At 42.6% G+C, this 15000-nt stretch overlaps 9 non-coding genes across 9 annotated transcripts; all 9 read left to right on the top strand.

Annotated features, from left to right (window-relative positions):
• The first annotated feature begins 962 nt into the window (after nt 1-962).
• On the top strand, nt 963-1035 carry trnak-cuu (transfer RNA lysine (anticodon CUU)). The gene has a single exon. It is a non-coding gene; the product is annotated as a tRNA-Lys (tRNA).
• A 1655-nt stretch (nt 1036-2690) lies between these two features.
• trnak-cuu (transfer RNA lysine (anticodon CUU)) lies at nt 2691-2763 on the top strand. The gene has a single exon. It is a non-coding gene; the product is annotated as a tRNA-Lys (tRNA).
• A 1026-nt stretch (nt 2764-3789) lies between these two features.
• Nucleotides 3790-3904, top strand: trnal-caa (transfer RNA leucine (anticodon CAA)). The gene is made up of 2 exons: nt 3790-3827; nt 3859-3904. It is a non-coding gene; the product is annotated as a tRNA-Leu (tRNA).
• A 1272-nt stretch (nt 3905-5176) lies between these two features.
• On the top strand, nt 5177-5249 carry trnak-cuu (transfer RNA lysine (anticodon CUU)). The gene has a single exon. It is a non-coding gene; the product is annotated as a tRNA-Lys (tRNA).
• Nucleotides 5250-6275: 1026 nt separating this feature from the next.
• On the top strand, nt 6276-6390 carry trnal-caa (transfer RNA leucine (anticodon CAA)). Its single transcript has 2 exons — nt 6276-6313; nt 6345-6390. It is a non-coding gene; the product is annotated as a tRNA-Leu (tRNA).
• Nucleotides 6391-7668: 1278 nt separating this feature from the next.
• Nucleotides 7669-7741, top strand: trnak-cuu (transfer RNA lysine (anticodon CUU)). The gene has a single exon. It is a non-coding gene; the product is annotated as a tRNA-Lys (tRNA).
• Nucleotides 7742-8767: 1026 nt separating this feature from the next.
• Nucleotides 8768-8882, top strand: trnal-caa (transfer RNA leucine (anticodon CAA)). The gene is made up of 2 exons: nt 8768-8805; nt 8837-8882. It is a non-coding gene; the product is annotated as a tRNA-Leu (tRNA).
• A 1276-nt stretch (nt 8883-10158) lies between these two features.
• Nucleotides 10159-10231, top strand: trnak-cuu (transfer RNA lysine (anticodon CUU)). The gene has a single exon. It is a non-coding gene; the product is annotated as a tRNA-Lys (tRNA).
• Nucleotides 10232-11257: 1026 nt separating this feature from the next.
• trnal-caa (transfer RNA leucine (anticodon CAA)) lies at nt 11258-11372 on the top strand. The gene is made up of 2 exons: nt 11258-11295; nt 11327-11372. It is a non-coding gene; the product is annotated as a tRNA-Leu (tRNA).
• Nucleotides 11373-15000: the final 3628 nt, after the last annotated feature.

Below are 15000 nucleotides of genomic sequence, written 5' to 3'. Positions count from 1 at the left end.
GCCAATCAGTGGTCTGTAGAGGTCATTTTTTCGACTCAGCTAATCTCGAACCCCAGCCGAGTAGATGCTAAAAATTTACCTGCTACTACAAGGTCCTACCTAATGGAAAACCCTAAAAGCTGAGTTGGATCAAGTCGCGTGGCATAGGTACTAGTTGAAAAGGGCCAATTGTGTTACGATGCCATTCTAAATCTCTGAACGTAGACTTATTTCAATTTTTTTTTTTTTTTTTTTTTTTTTTTTTTTCGGAAGGCATGATTGAACAAGTATGATATACCTGCTGCTTGGTGTATGGCTTTGTATCCAGACTCAAGGCTTGATTCCTTCCTTCCTTAGCAGAGGGACTTCTGGTCTCCAAAAGGAGACGTGGGTTCAAATCCCACTCCTGACACTTACTGCATACTGAAATCTTATTTTTAGAAGACCATGACCCCTCAATGTGGGTGGGGTCATGATAGGAAGGATGTTCAAAGGTCCCGTGACTTCATTTCTATGTGACACAAACATGACACAACAATTTAGGACATCGAGGCGAAGGTATACCTGCTGCTTGGTGTATGGCTTTGTATCCAGCAATTCACCTCGATGACGATATATAAATGTATAAAAAAGAATATATAAAATCGCATGGGTTTTGCCGGGTTCTTGTGAAGGAGTGGCTTTCGTCACTCATCCAGTAACATCACTGCCTGGCCAATCAGTGGTCTGTAGAGGTCATTTTTTCGACTCAGGTAATCTCGAACCCCAGCCGAGTAGGTGCTAAAAATTTACCTGCTACTACAAGGTCCTACCTAATGGAAAACCCTAAAAGCTGAGTTGGATCAAGTCGCGTGGCATAGGTACTAGTTGAAAAGGGCCAATTGTGTTACGATGCCATTCTAAATCTCTGAACGTAGACTTATTTCAATTTTTTTTTTTTTTTTCTTTTTTTTTCGGAAGGCATGTTTTTAAAAGTGTGAATAGCCTGGCTAGCTCAGTCGGTAGAGCATGAGACTCTTAATCTCAGGGTCGTGGGTTCGAGCCCCACGTTGGGCGTCAAAGCTTTAATAAACAGATGTTTCATCCAGCAATTTAAGGAACAGTTCAGCTTTGTTACCACAAAGCTCTTTGAAAAGATACAGACCTCCTGAAATGCACAACATCAGTCAAGTATGATCCAACTTGCGCAAGAGCTTTATGCTTCCCTTTCCATGGGCTCATGTCATTTCCGTATTCCCTGATTGCTCAAGTATGACCACTCACTTTAAAAGAAAAGAAGGAAAATCTCAATAACAACCCATGTCCTCTGGCCCTCTGAGCAGTCAAAGTGCTAAACCCTCTCTCTTCTAACAGGTAAAATTCTACATCGTGACAGTGATGGAACACACTTGAACTTTTCTAGCCTAATGCAGAATTATATTTTACTGCCATCAATGTACGATGTTCCTGCCACAACAAAACTAGATAGTTGTACAATTTTACTGGTTACGACCCCTTCAGTTGACCAGTTGACCATGACCATGACCCCTCAATGTGGGTGGGGTCATGATAGGAAGGATGTTAAAAGGTCCCGTGACTTCATTTCTATGTGACACAAACATGACACAACAATTTAGGACATCGAGGCGAAGGTATACCTGCTGCTTGGTGTATGGCTTTGTATCCAGCAATTCACCTCGATGACGACATATAACATGTGGGTAGCCAACTCTGAGAGAGTGAAGACAGCACCAAATCTTTGGCAAAAATGAATTATTTGTAAGCATTTCTTTAACCACCTTCATGTACCCACGAAAGTACTGAAACGTTCTTGGGATGTTCCAGAGCAGTGGTCTATGAGAAATCAAACCTTGGCAACATTCGCTCGGGACTTCTTTCAGATATTTTTTCACCCAGCCCCTCCTCCACTCTCCAGACACCCGTTCTCCCGCACCCTTTCCCTCGTATTTCCAGCCGTGAGGGTGCATCTCAAGCAGAAAGCTTCCCTCTGCGGACAAGTTTGTCTGCTGCGTTTCGGTTCATGTTTGTTGTATTTTACACAGTCAGGGAAATCATGCTGTCCTGCATACTGTCCTGCATGGTGTCAGGATGGCCGAGCGGTCTAAGGCGCCAGACTCAAATCCCACTCCTGACACTTACTGCATACTGAAATCTTATTTTTAGAAGACCATGACCATGACCCCTCAATGTGGGTGGGGTCATGATAGGAAGGATGTTCAAAGGTCCCGTGACTTCATTTCTATGTGACACAAACATGACACAACAATTTAGGACATCGAGGCGAAGGTATACCTGCTGCTTGGTGTATGGCTTTGTATCCAGCAATTCACCTCGATGACGATATATAAATGTATAAAAAAGAATATATAAAATCGCATGGGTTTTGCCGGGTTCATGTGAAGGAGTGGCTTTCGTCACTCATCCAGTGACATCACTGCCTGGCCAATCAGTGGTCTGTAGAGGTCATTTTTTCGACTCAGCTAATCTCGAACCCCAGCCGAGTAGGTGCTAAAAATTTACCTGCTACTACAAGGTCCTACCTAATGGAAAACCCTAAAAGCTGAGTTGGATCAAGTCGCGTGGCATAGGTACTAGTTGAAAAGGGCCAATTGTGTTACGATGCCATTCTAAATCTCTGAACGTAGACTTATTTCAATTTTTTTTTTTTTTTTTTTTTTTTTTCGGAAGGCATGTTTTTAAAAGTGTGAATAGCCTGGCTAGCTCAGTCGGTAGAGCATGAGACTCTTAATCTCAGGGTCGTGGGTTCGAGCCCCACGTTGGGCGTCAAAGCTTTAATAAACAGATGTTTCATCCAGCACTTTAAGGAACAGTTCAGCTTTGTTACCACAAAGCTCTTTGAAAAGATACAGACCTCCTGAAATGCACAACATCAGTCAAGTATGATCCAACTTGCGCAAGAGCTTTATGCTTCCCTTTCCATGGGCTCATGTCATTTCCGTATTCCCTGATTGCTCAAGTATGACCACTCACTTTAAAAGAAAAGAAGGAAAATCTCAATAACAACCCATGTCCTCTGGCCCTCTGAGCAGTCAAAGTGCTAAACCCTCTCTCTTCTAACAGGTAAAATTCTACATCGTGGCAGTGATGGAACACACTTGAACTTTTCTAGCCTAATGCAGAATTATATTTTACTGCCATCAATGTACGATGTTCCTGCCACAACAAAACTAGATAGTTGTACAATTTTACTGGTTACGACCCCTTCAGTTGACCAGTTGACCATGACCATGACCCCTCAATGTGGGTGGGGTCATGATAGGAAGGATGTTAAAAGGTCCCGTGACTTCATTTCTATGTGACACAAACATGACACAACAATTTAGGACATCGAGGCGAAGGTATACCTGCTGCTTGGTGTATGGCTTTGTATCCAGCAATTCACCTCGATGACGACATATAACATGTGGGTAGCCAACTCTGAGAGAGTGAAGACAGCACCAAATCTTTGGCAAAAATGAATTATTTGTAAGCATTTCTTTAACCACCTTCATGTACCCACGAAAGTACTGAAACGTTCTTGGGATGTTCCAGAGCAGTGGTCTATGAGAAACCAAACCTTGGCAACATTCGCTCGGGACTTCTTTCAGATATTTTTTCACCCAGCCCCTCCTCCACTCTCCAGACACCCGTTCTCCCGCACCCTTTCCCTCGTATTTCCAGCCGTGAGGGTGCATCTCAAGCAGAAAGCTTCCCTCTGCAGACAAGTTTGTCTGCTGCGTTTCGGTTCATGTTTGTTGTATTTTACACAGTCAGGGAAATCATGCTGTCCTGCATACTGTCCTGTATGGTGTCAGGATGGCCGAGCGGTCTAAGGCGCCAGACTCAAGGCTTGATTCCTTCCTTCCTTAGCAGAGGGACTTCTGGTCTCCAAAAGGAGACGTGGGTTCAAATCCCACTCCTGACACGTACTGCATACTGAAATCTTATTTTTAGAAGACCATGACCATGACCCCTCAATGTGGGTGGGGTCATGATAGGAAGGATGTTCAAAGGTCCCATGACTTCATTTCTATGTGACACAAACATGACACAACAATTTAGGACATCGAGGCGAAGGTATACCTGCTGCTTGGTGTATGGCTTTGTATCCAGCAATTCACCTCGATGACGATATATAAATGTATAAAAAAGAATATATAAAATCGCATGGGTTTTGCCGGGTTCTTGTGAAGGAGTGGCTTTCGTCACTCATCCAGTGACATCACTGCCTGGCCAATCAGTGGTCTGTAGAGGTCATTTTTTCGACTCAGCTAATCTCGAACCCCAGCCGAGTAGGTGCTAAAAATTTACCTGCTACTACAAGGTCCTACCTAATGGAAAACCCTAAAAGCTGAGTTGGATCAAGTCGCGTGGCATAGGTACTAGTTGAAAAGGGCCAATTGTGTTACGATGCCATTCTAAATCTCTGAACGTAGACTTATTACAATTTTATTTATTTATTTATTTTTTTTTTTCGGAAGGCATGATTGAACAAGTATGGTATACCTGCTGCTTGGTGTATGGCTTTGTATCCAGACTCAAGGCTTGATTCCTTCCTTCCTTAGCAGAGGGACTTCTGGTCTCCAAAAGGAGATGTGGGTTCAAATCCCACTCCTGACACTTACTGCATACTGAAATCTTATTTTTAGAAGACCATGACCATGACCCCTCAATGTGGGTGGGGTCATGATAGGAAGGATGTTCAAAGGTCCCGTGACTTCATTTCTATGTGACACAAACATGACACAACAATTTAGGACATCGAGGCGAAGGTATACCTGCTGCTTGGTGTATGGCTTTGTATCCAGCAATTCACCTCGATGACAATATATAAATGTATAAAAAAGAATATATAAAATCGCATGGGTTTTGCCGGGTTCTTGTGAAGGAGTGGCTTTCGTCACTCATCCAGTGACATCACTGCCTAGCCAATCAGTGGTCTGTAGAGGTCATTTTTTCGACTCAGCTAATCTCGAACCCCAGCCGAGTAGGTGCTAAAAATTTACCTGCTACTACAAGGTCCTACCTAATGGAAAACCCTAAAAGCTGAGTTGGATCAAGTCGCGTGGCATAGGTACTAGTTGAAAAGGGCCAATTGTGTTACGATGCCATTCTAAATCTCTGAACGTAGACTTATTTCAATTTTTTTTTTTTTTTTTTTTTTTTTTCGGAAGGCATGTTTTTAAAAGTGTGAATAGCCTGGCTAGCTCAGTCGGTAGAGCATGAGACTCTTAATCTCAGGGTCGTGGGTTCGAGCCCCACGTTGGGCGTCAAAGCTTTAATAAACAGATGTTTCATCCAGCACTTTAAGGAACAGTTCAGCTTTGTTACCACAAAGCTCTTTGAAAAGATACAGACCTCCTGAAATGCACAACATCAGTCAAGTATGATCCAACTTGCGCAAGAGCTTTATGCTTCCCTTTCCATGGGCTCATGTCATTTCCGTATTCCCTGATTGCTCAAGTATGACCACTCACTTTAAAAGAAAAGAAGGAAAATCTCAATAACAACCCATGTCCTCTGGCCCTCTGAGCAGTCAAAGTGCTAAACCCTCTCTCTTCTAACAGGTAAAATTCTACATCGTGGCAGTGATGGAACACACTTGAACTTTTCTAGCCTAATGCAGAATTATATTTTACTGCCATCAATGTACGATGTTCCTGCCACAACAAAACTAGATAGTTGTACAATTTTACTGGTTACGACCCCTTCAGTTGACCAGTTGACCATGACCATGACCCCTCAATGTGGGTGGGGTCATGATAGGAAGGATGTTAAAAGGTCCCGTGACTTCATTTCTATGTGACACAAACATGACACAACAATTTAGGACATCGAGGCGAAGGTATACCTGCTGCTTGGTGTATGGCTTTGTATCCAGCAATTCACCTCGATGACGACATATAACATGTGGGTAGCCAACTCTGAGAGAGTGAAGACAGCACCAAATCTTTGGCAAAAATGAATTATTTGTAAGCATTTCTTTAACCACCTTCATGTACCCACGAAAGTACTGAAACGTTCTTGGGATGTTCCAGAGCAGTGGTCTATGAGAAACCAAACCTTGGCAACATTCGCTCGGGACTTCTTTCAGATATTTTTTCACCCAGCCCCTCCTCCACTCTCCAGACACCCGTTCTCCCGCACCCTTTCCCTCGTATTTCCAGCCGTGAGGGTGCATCTCAAGCAGAAAGCTTCCCTCTGCAGACAAGTTTGTCTGCTGCGTTTCGGTTCATGTTTGTTGTATTTTACACAGTCAGGGAAATCATGCTGTCCTGCATACTGTCCTGTATGGTGTCAGGATGGCCGAGCGGTCTAAGGCGCCAGACTCAAGGCTTGATTCCTTCCTTCCTTAGCAGAGGGACTTCTGGTCTCCAAAAGGAGACGTGGGTTCAAATCCCACTCCTGACACGTACTGCATACTGAAATCTTATTTTTAGAAGACCATGACCATGACCCCTCAATGTGGGTGGGGTCATGATAGGAAGGATGTTCAAAGGTCCCATGACTTCATTTCTATGTGACACAAACATGACACAACAATTTAGGACATCGAGGCGAAGGTATACCTGCTGCTTGGTGTATGGCTTTGTATCCAGCAATTCACCTCGATGACGATATATAAATGTATAAAAAAGAATATATAAAATCGCATGGGTTTTGCCGGGTTCTTGTGAAGGAGTGGCTTTCGTCACTCATCCAGTGACATCACTGCCTGGCCAATCAGTGGTCTGTAGAGGTCATTTTTTCGACTCAGCTAATCTCGAACCCCAGCCGAGTAGGTGCTAAAAATTTACCTGCTACTACAAGGTCCTACCTAATGGAAAACCCTAAAAGCTGAGTTGGATCAAGTCGCGTGGCATAGGTACTAGTTGAAAAGGGCCAATTGTGTTACGATGCCATTCTAAATCTCTGAACGTAGACTTATTACAATTTTTTTTTTTTTTTTTTTTTTTTTTTTTCGGAAGGCATGATTGAACAAGTATGGTATACCTGCTGCTTGGTGTATGGCTTTGTATCCAGACTCAAGGCTTGATTCCTTCCTTCCTTAGCAGAGGGACTTCTGGTCTCCAAAAGGAGATGTGGGTTCAAATCCCACTCCTGACACTTACTGCATACTGAAATCTTATTTTTAGAAGACCATGACCATGACCCCTCAATGTGGGTGGGGTCACGATAGGAAGGATGTTCAAAGGTCCCGTGACTTCATTTCTATGTGACACAAACATGACACAACAATTTAGGACATTGAGGCGAAGGTATACCTGCTGCTTGGTGTATGGCTTTGTATCCAGCAATTCACCTCGATGACGATATATAAATGTATAAAAAAGAATATATAAAATCGCATGGGTTTTGCCGGGTTCTTGTGAAGGAGTGGCTTTCGTCACTCATCCAGTAACATCACTGCCTGGCCAATCAGTGGTCTGTAGAGGTCATTTTTTCGACTCAGCTAATCTCGAACCCCAGCCGAGTAGGTGCTAAAAATTTACCTGCTACTACAAGGTCCTACCTAATGGAAAACCCTAAAAGCTGAGTTGGATCAAGTCGCGTGGCATAGGTACTAGTTGAAAAGGGCCAATTGTGTTACGATGCCATTCTAAATCTCTGAACGTAGACTTATTTCAATTTTTTTTTTTTTTTTTTTTTTTTTTTTTTCCGGAAGGCATGTTTTTAAAAGTGTGAATAGCCTGGCTAGCTCAGTCGGTAGAGCATGAGACTCTTAATCTCAGGGTCGTGGGTTCGAGCCCCACGTTGGGCGTCAAAGCTTTAATAAACAGATGTTTCATCCAGCACTTTAAGGAACAGTTCAGCTTTGTTACCACAAAGCTCTTTGAAAAGATACAGACCTCCTGAAATGCACAACATCAGTCAAGTATGATCCAACTTGCGCAAGAGCTTTATGCTTCCCTTTCCATGGGCTCATGTCATTTCCGTATTCCCTGATTGCTCAAGTATGACCACTCACTTTAAAAGAAAAGAAGGAAAATCTCAATAACAACCCATGTCCTCTGGCCCTCTGAGCAGTCAAAGTGCTAAACCCTCTCTCTTCTAACAGGTAAAATTCTACATCGTGGCAGTGATGGAACACACTTGAACTTTTCTAGCCTAATGCAGAATTATATTTTACTGCCATCAATGTACGATGTTCCTGCCACAACAAAACTAGATAGTTGTACAATTTTACTGGTTACGACCCCTTCAGTTGACCAGTTGACCATGACCATGACCCCTCAATGTGGGTGGGGTCATGATAGGAAGGATGTTAAAAGGTCCCGTGACTTCATTTCTATGTGACACAAACATGACACAACAATTTAGGACATCGAGGCGAAGGTATACCTGCTGCTTGGTGTATGGCTTTGTATCCAGCAATTCACCTCGATGACGACATATAACATGTGGGTAGCCAACTCTGAGAGAGTGAAGACAGCACCAAATCTTTGGCAAAAATGAATTATTTGTAAGCATTTCTTTAACCACCTTCATGTACCCACGAAAGTACTGAAACGTTCTTGGGATGTTCCAGAGCAGTGGTCTATGAGAAACCAAACCTTGGCAACATTCGCTCGGGACTTCTTTCAGATATTTTTTCACCCAGCCCCTCCTCCACTCTCCAGACACCCGTTCTCCCGCACCCTTTCCCTCGTATTTCCAGCCGTGAGGGTGCATCTCAAGCAGAAAGCTTCCCTCTGCGGACAAGTTTGTCTGCTGCGTTTCGGTTCATGTTTGTTGTATTTTACACAGTCAGGGAAATCATGCTGTCCTGCATACTGTCCTGTATGGTGTCAGGATGGCCGAGCGGTCTAAGGCGCCAGACTCAAGGCTTGATTCCTTCCTTCCTTAGCAGAGGGACTTCTGGTCTCCAAAAGGAGACGTGGGTTCAAATCCCACTCCTGACACGTACTGCATACTGAAATCTTATTTTTAGAAGACCATGACCATGACCCCTCAATGTGGGTGGGGTCATGATAGGAAGGATGTTCAAAGGTCCCGTGACTTCATTTCTATGTGACACAAACATGACACAACAATTTAGGACATCGAGGCGAAGGTATACCTGCTGCTTGGTGTATGGCTTTGTATCCAGAAATTCACCTCGATGACAATATATAAATGTATAAAAAAGAATATATAAAATCGCATGGGTTTTGCCGGGTTCTTGTGAAGGAGTGGCTTTCGTCACTCATCCAGTGACATCACTGCCTGGCCAATCAGTGGTCTGTAGAGGTCATTTTTTCGACTCAGCTAATCTCGAACCCCAGCCGAGTAGGTGCTAAAAATTTACCTGCTACTACAAGGTCCTACCTAATGGAAAACCCTAAAAGCTGAGTTGGATCAAGTCGCGTGGCATAGGTACTAGTTGAAAAGGGCCAATTGTGTTACGATGCCATTCTAAATCTCTGAACGTAGACTTATTTCAATTTTTTTTTTTTTTTTTTTTTTTTCTTTTCGGAAGGCATGATTGAACAAGTATGGTATACCTGCTGCTTGGTGTATGGCTTTGTATCCAGACTCAAGGCTTGATTCCTTCCTTCCTTAGCAGAGGGACTTCTGGTCTCCAAAAGGAGATGTGGGTTCAAATCCCACTCCTGACACTTACTGCATACTGAAATCTTATTTTTAGAAGACCATGACCATGACCCCTCAATGTGGGTGGGGTCATGATAGGAAGGATGTTCAAAGGTCCCGTGACTTCATTTCTATGTGACACAAACATGACACAACAATTTAGGACATTGAGGCGAAGGTATACCTGCTGCTTGGTGTATGGCTTTGTATCCAGCAATTCACCTCGATGACGATATATAAATGTATAAAAAAGAATATATAAAATCGCATGGGTTTTGCCGGGTTCTTGTGAAGGAGTGGCTTTCGTCACTCATCCAGTAACATCACTGCCTGGCCAATCATTGGTCTGTAGAGGTAATTTTTTCGACTCAGCTAATCTCGAACCCCAGCCGAGTAGGTGCTAAAAATTTACCTGCTACTACAAGGTCCTACCTAATGGAAAACCCTAAAAGCTGAGTTGGATCAAGTCGCGTGGCATAGGTACTAGTTGAAAAGGGCCAATTGTGTTACGATGCCATTCTAAATCTCTGAACGTAGACTTATTTCAATTTTTTTTTTTTTTTTTTTTTTTTTTTTTCGGAAGGCATGTTTTTAAAAGTGTGAATAGCCTGGCTAGCTCAGTCGGTAGAGCATGAGACTCTTAATCTCAGGGTCGTGGGTTCGAGCCCCACGTTGGGCGTCAAAGCTTTAATAAACAGATGTTTCATCCAGCACTTTAAGGAACAGTTCAGCTTTGTTACCACAAAGCTCTTTGAAAAGATACAGACCTCCTGAAATGCACAACATCAGTCAAGTATGATCCAACTTGCGCAAGAGCTTTATGCTTCCCTTTCCATGGGCTCATGTCATTTCCGTATTCCCTGATTGCTCAAGTATGACCACTCACTTTAAAAGAAAAGAAGGAAAATCTCAATAACAACCCATGTCCTCTGGCCCTCTGAGCAGTCAAAGTGCTAAACCCTCTCTCTTCTAACAGGTAAAATTCTACATCGTGGCAGTGATGGAACACACTTGAACTTTTCTAGCCTAATGCAGAATTATATTTTACTGCCATCAATGTACGATGTTCCTGCCACAACAAAACTAGATAGTTGTACAATTTTACTGGTTACGACCCCTTCAGTTGACCAGTTGACCATGACCATGACCCCTCAATGTGGGTGGGGTCATGATAGGAAGGATGTTAAAAGGTCCCGTGACTTCATTTCTATGTGACACAAACATGACACAACAATTTAGGACATCGAGGCGAAGGTATACCTGCTGCTTGGTGTATGGCTTTGTATCCAGCAATTCACCTCGATGACGACATATAACATGTGGGTAGCCAACTCTGAGAGAGTGAAGACAGCACCAAATCTTTGGCAAAAATGAATTATTTGTAAGCATTTCTTTAACCACCTTCATGTACCCACGAAAGTACTGAAACGTTCTTGGGATGTTCCAGAGCAGTGGTCTATGAGAAACCAAACCTTGGCAACATTCGCTCGGGACTTCTTTCAGATATTTTTTCACCCAGCCCCTCCTCCACTCTCCAGACACCCGTTCTCCCGCACCCTTTCCCTCGTATTTCCAGCCGTGAGGGTGCATCTCAAGCAGAAAGCTTCCCTCTGCGGACAAGTTTGTCTGCTGCGTTTCGGTTCATGTTTGTTGTATTTTACACAGTCAGGGAAATCATGCTGTCCTGCATACTGTCCTGTATGGTGTCAGGATGGCCGAGCGGTCTAAGGCGCCAGACTCAAGGCTTGATTCCTTCCTTCCTTAGCAGAGGGACTTCTGGTCTCCAAAAGGAGACGTGGGTTCAAATCCCACTCCTGACACGTACTGCATACTGAAATCTTATTTTTAGAAGACCATGACCATGACCCCTCAATGTGGGTGGGGTCATGATAGGAAGGATGTTCAAAGGTCCCGTGACTTCATTTCTATGTGACACAAACATGACACAACAATTTAGGACATCGAGGCGAAGGTATACCTGCTGCTTGGTGTATGGCTTTGTATCCAGCAATTCACCTCGATGACAATATATAAATGTATAAAAAAGAATATATAAAATCGCATGGGTTTTGCCGGGTTCTTGTGAAGGAGTGGCTTTCGTCACTCATCCAGTGACATCACTGCCTGGCCAATCAGTGGTCTGTAGAGGTCATTTTTTCGACTCAGCTAATCTCGAACCCCAGCCGAGTAGGTGCTAAAAATTTACCTGCTACTACAAGGTCCTACCTAATGGAAAACCCTCAAAGCTGAGTTGGATCAAGTCGCGTGGCATAGGTACTAGTTGAAAAGGGCCAATTGTGTTACGATGCCATTCTAAATCTCTGAACGTAGACTTATTTCAATTTTTTTTTTTTTTTTTTTTTTTCTTTTCGGAAGGCATGATTGAACAAGTATGGTATACCTGCTGCTTGGTGTATGGCTTTGTATCCAGACTCAAGGCTTGATTCCTTCCTTCCTTAGCAGAGGGACTTCTGGTCTCCAAAAGGAGATGTGGGTTCAAATCCCACTCCTGACACTTACTGCATACTGAAATCTTATTTTTAGAAGACCATGACCATGACCCCTCAATGTGGGTGGGGTCATGATAGGAAGGATGTTCAAAGGTCCCGTGACTTCATTTCTATGTGACACAAACATGACACAACAATTTAGGACATTGAGGCGAAGGTATACCTGCTGCTTGGTGTATGGCTTTGTATCCAGCAATTCACCTCGATGACGATATATAAATGTATAAAAAAGAATATATAAAATCGCATGGGTTTTGCCGGGTTCTTGTGAAGGAGTGGCTTTCGTCACTCATCCAGTAACATCACTGCCTGGCCAATCAGTGGTCTGTAGAGGTAATTTTTTCGACTCAGCTAATCTCGAACCCCAGCCGAGTAGGTGCTAAAAATTTACCTGCTACTACAAGGTCCTACCTAATGGAAAACCCTAAAAGCTGAGTTGGATCAAGTCGCGTGGCATAGGTACTAGTTGAAAAGGGCCAATTGTGTTACAATGCCATTCTAAATCTCTGAACGTAGACTTATTTCAATTTTTTTTTTTTTTTTTTTTTTTTTTTTTTTCGGAAGGCATGTTTTTAAAAGTGTGAATAGCCTGGCTAGCGGTAGCGGGAGACCAAGCGTCTGTATAATTCTCCTCCAATCGCGTTGCCCCATTTCCATTTTTGGTCCATCTTTGGTGATAGCCAATCACGATGGCACTTCTCCATAATTCAGCCCAACAGCCAATCACGTTGCCTCGTTTCCATTTTTGCTGATAGCCAATCACGATGGCACTTCTCCATAATTCAGCCCAACAGCCAATCGCGTTGCTCCATTTCCATTTTTGTTGATAGCCAATCACGATGGCACTTCTCCATAATTCAGCCCAACAGCCAATCGCGTTGCTCCATTTCCATTTTTGCTGATAGCCAATCACGATGGCACTTCTCCATAATTCTGCCCGCAGGACTTCAGGTGACTTTAACTACAGAAGGTAAATATATCGTTTTTTCTACGTGGCGATTTTTTTGTCAAACATGCTAATGCTATTGTACTGCTCTATATTGTACTGCTAATCAGTACGACATATTAACTTCTGTTGTCACAAAAGTCTTAAATATGCATTGCTGCTACTAGTATTAGTTGATAACAAGCTAGGGTATGAATGAAATCTATGTAGTATTCATTTCTGTTGTAATATGTGTAATATGTAGGCTACTGCTATTAGTTAATAATTAGCTGTGTGTTTGTGTGATTGTATGCAAGTAAGAACTTATGTGTGTGCATGAATATATATATTTTAATAAGTTAAAAATAGTGCACATTGGTCATATTTCTGTGATGTACAAATATTAGCTGTTTGGTATAGATATTCTTTCTCTGTTAATGGCAGATGGCTTCCAAACAAAAAAAAACAAAACACAGGGCCATGGGAGAGGAGGAGTGGATATCCCGCCTACGAAAAGTTGCTGCCTCGGGTGTTTGGCCCTCTGAGGCAGGAAACAGACCAGCACCTCGGCAGAAAAAGTGGCATGATCTGTATCTGAAAGGTAAACCTGCACAGAGTGATATGTGTATCATATTAAATGTAAAGCTGTGACATATTTAAAGGGAACACCTTCTTATTTGCCGTCAAACATTAATACAGATTGAGAAATGCCCAATGCAGATGAGGGGACAAATGTCACTGTTTGGAGGTGCACAGAGCTGTAACTGCGGTTTGCATGCAAAGAAGGTATCAGAAGGCTCTCATACATTTATGACGTGCTGGTGGCAGAGCAGCCAGGGCCCTCACCTGCAGATTCACCACCACCAAAGGACGTCTCCTTGGCTGGTGATGAACCGAGAAGACCCATTGTGACTTTGGTATCAGTAAGTAATGAGGATTTACTTATGCTGATATTTATATTAATATTATTAATATACTCAACTGTATAAAATGTACAAAGCCCCAGTTAAGGTTATGTTTTTCTTTTTGTCAGTTTACAAAGCCACGGTTTGGTGGCTGTCATGGTGCCATGCTGAAGCCAAACTTAAGTTTGGCTGGGAAGCATTCATCTAAGGTAATGTAAAGAGAATGATACATAGGTTGACTTTGATTTTAAAAAATGTACATTGTTATTGTTTTCATGTAGCAGTAACTATAGTGGCACTTTCATGCATTTCATTCATTTCATGTTGAAATGATCTGGTTTTATTGACTGCTATACCCATAATGATAGATAGATGAATTCACTATCATCTATGGTTATCCTATATTGTGAACTGTGCCTTTATTCCCTCAGACGTCTGATTTATCCAACCGCATCACAAGCCCCACCAAAAGAAAAGTATCACCACCTGGCTGCAGTCCCAAGAAGTTTCTGCAGATCGTTTCTCCTCTGTCTCTTCCTCCATCTCCATCTCCTGTACTTTTAAACCCCAGTCCATTCATTGAGCCAGTTGTGTTTGTCATCCCAAATGGAAACAAACAGATTGTGCCATCTGATTCCCTGCCCTCACCTCCACTAACCCGGAGAGCTTACGCCCGCACGGTGGAAAAAAACAAATGCTGTCAGTGTCACCTGCCGTGCATAAAAGAAAATGGTAGTATTATGGGAAGATATACTGTCCCATTTATTTTTTTCTATTTTTAATTGTTTAATTTATTCCTGTTTTTATTACTTCAGGTTTAATTTCACACATGTTTCTGAGTGTTTGTGTGTGTGAAATTAGTAATAAATTTGTTACATTTCAGTGAGTGTCTTCAGTTTTTTCTGCAAACATGCAAACTCATTCAGAGAAGAAGATTACATTGTTGCAGCACTTAATTCAGAAATTTAAAAATGACCATAAAAGTACATTTGATAACACTTGCTAAACGTTTGTGTCATCTTCCAATGGTGGAATCGAACCGGTGACCTTTGGATTAAGAGCCTCCTATACTATTCCACAGCAAAGTGTCATGTTCGCGTAGATTTCT

Source organism: Leuresthes tenuis, unplaced genomic scaffold (assembly GCF_036924035.1).
Source record: "Leuresthes tenuis unplaced genomic scaffold, fLeuTen1.0.hap1 SCAF_5, whole genome shotgun sequence".
In the NCBI taxonomy this organism is placed as follows: domain Eukaryota; kingdom Metazoa; phylum Chordata; class Actinopteri; order Atheriniformes; family Atherinopsidae; genus Leuresthes; species Leuresthes tenuis.
Note: the sequence above shows the minus strand (reverse complement) of the source record. Positions and strands in the feature narration are given on the sequence as shown.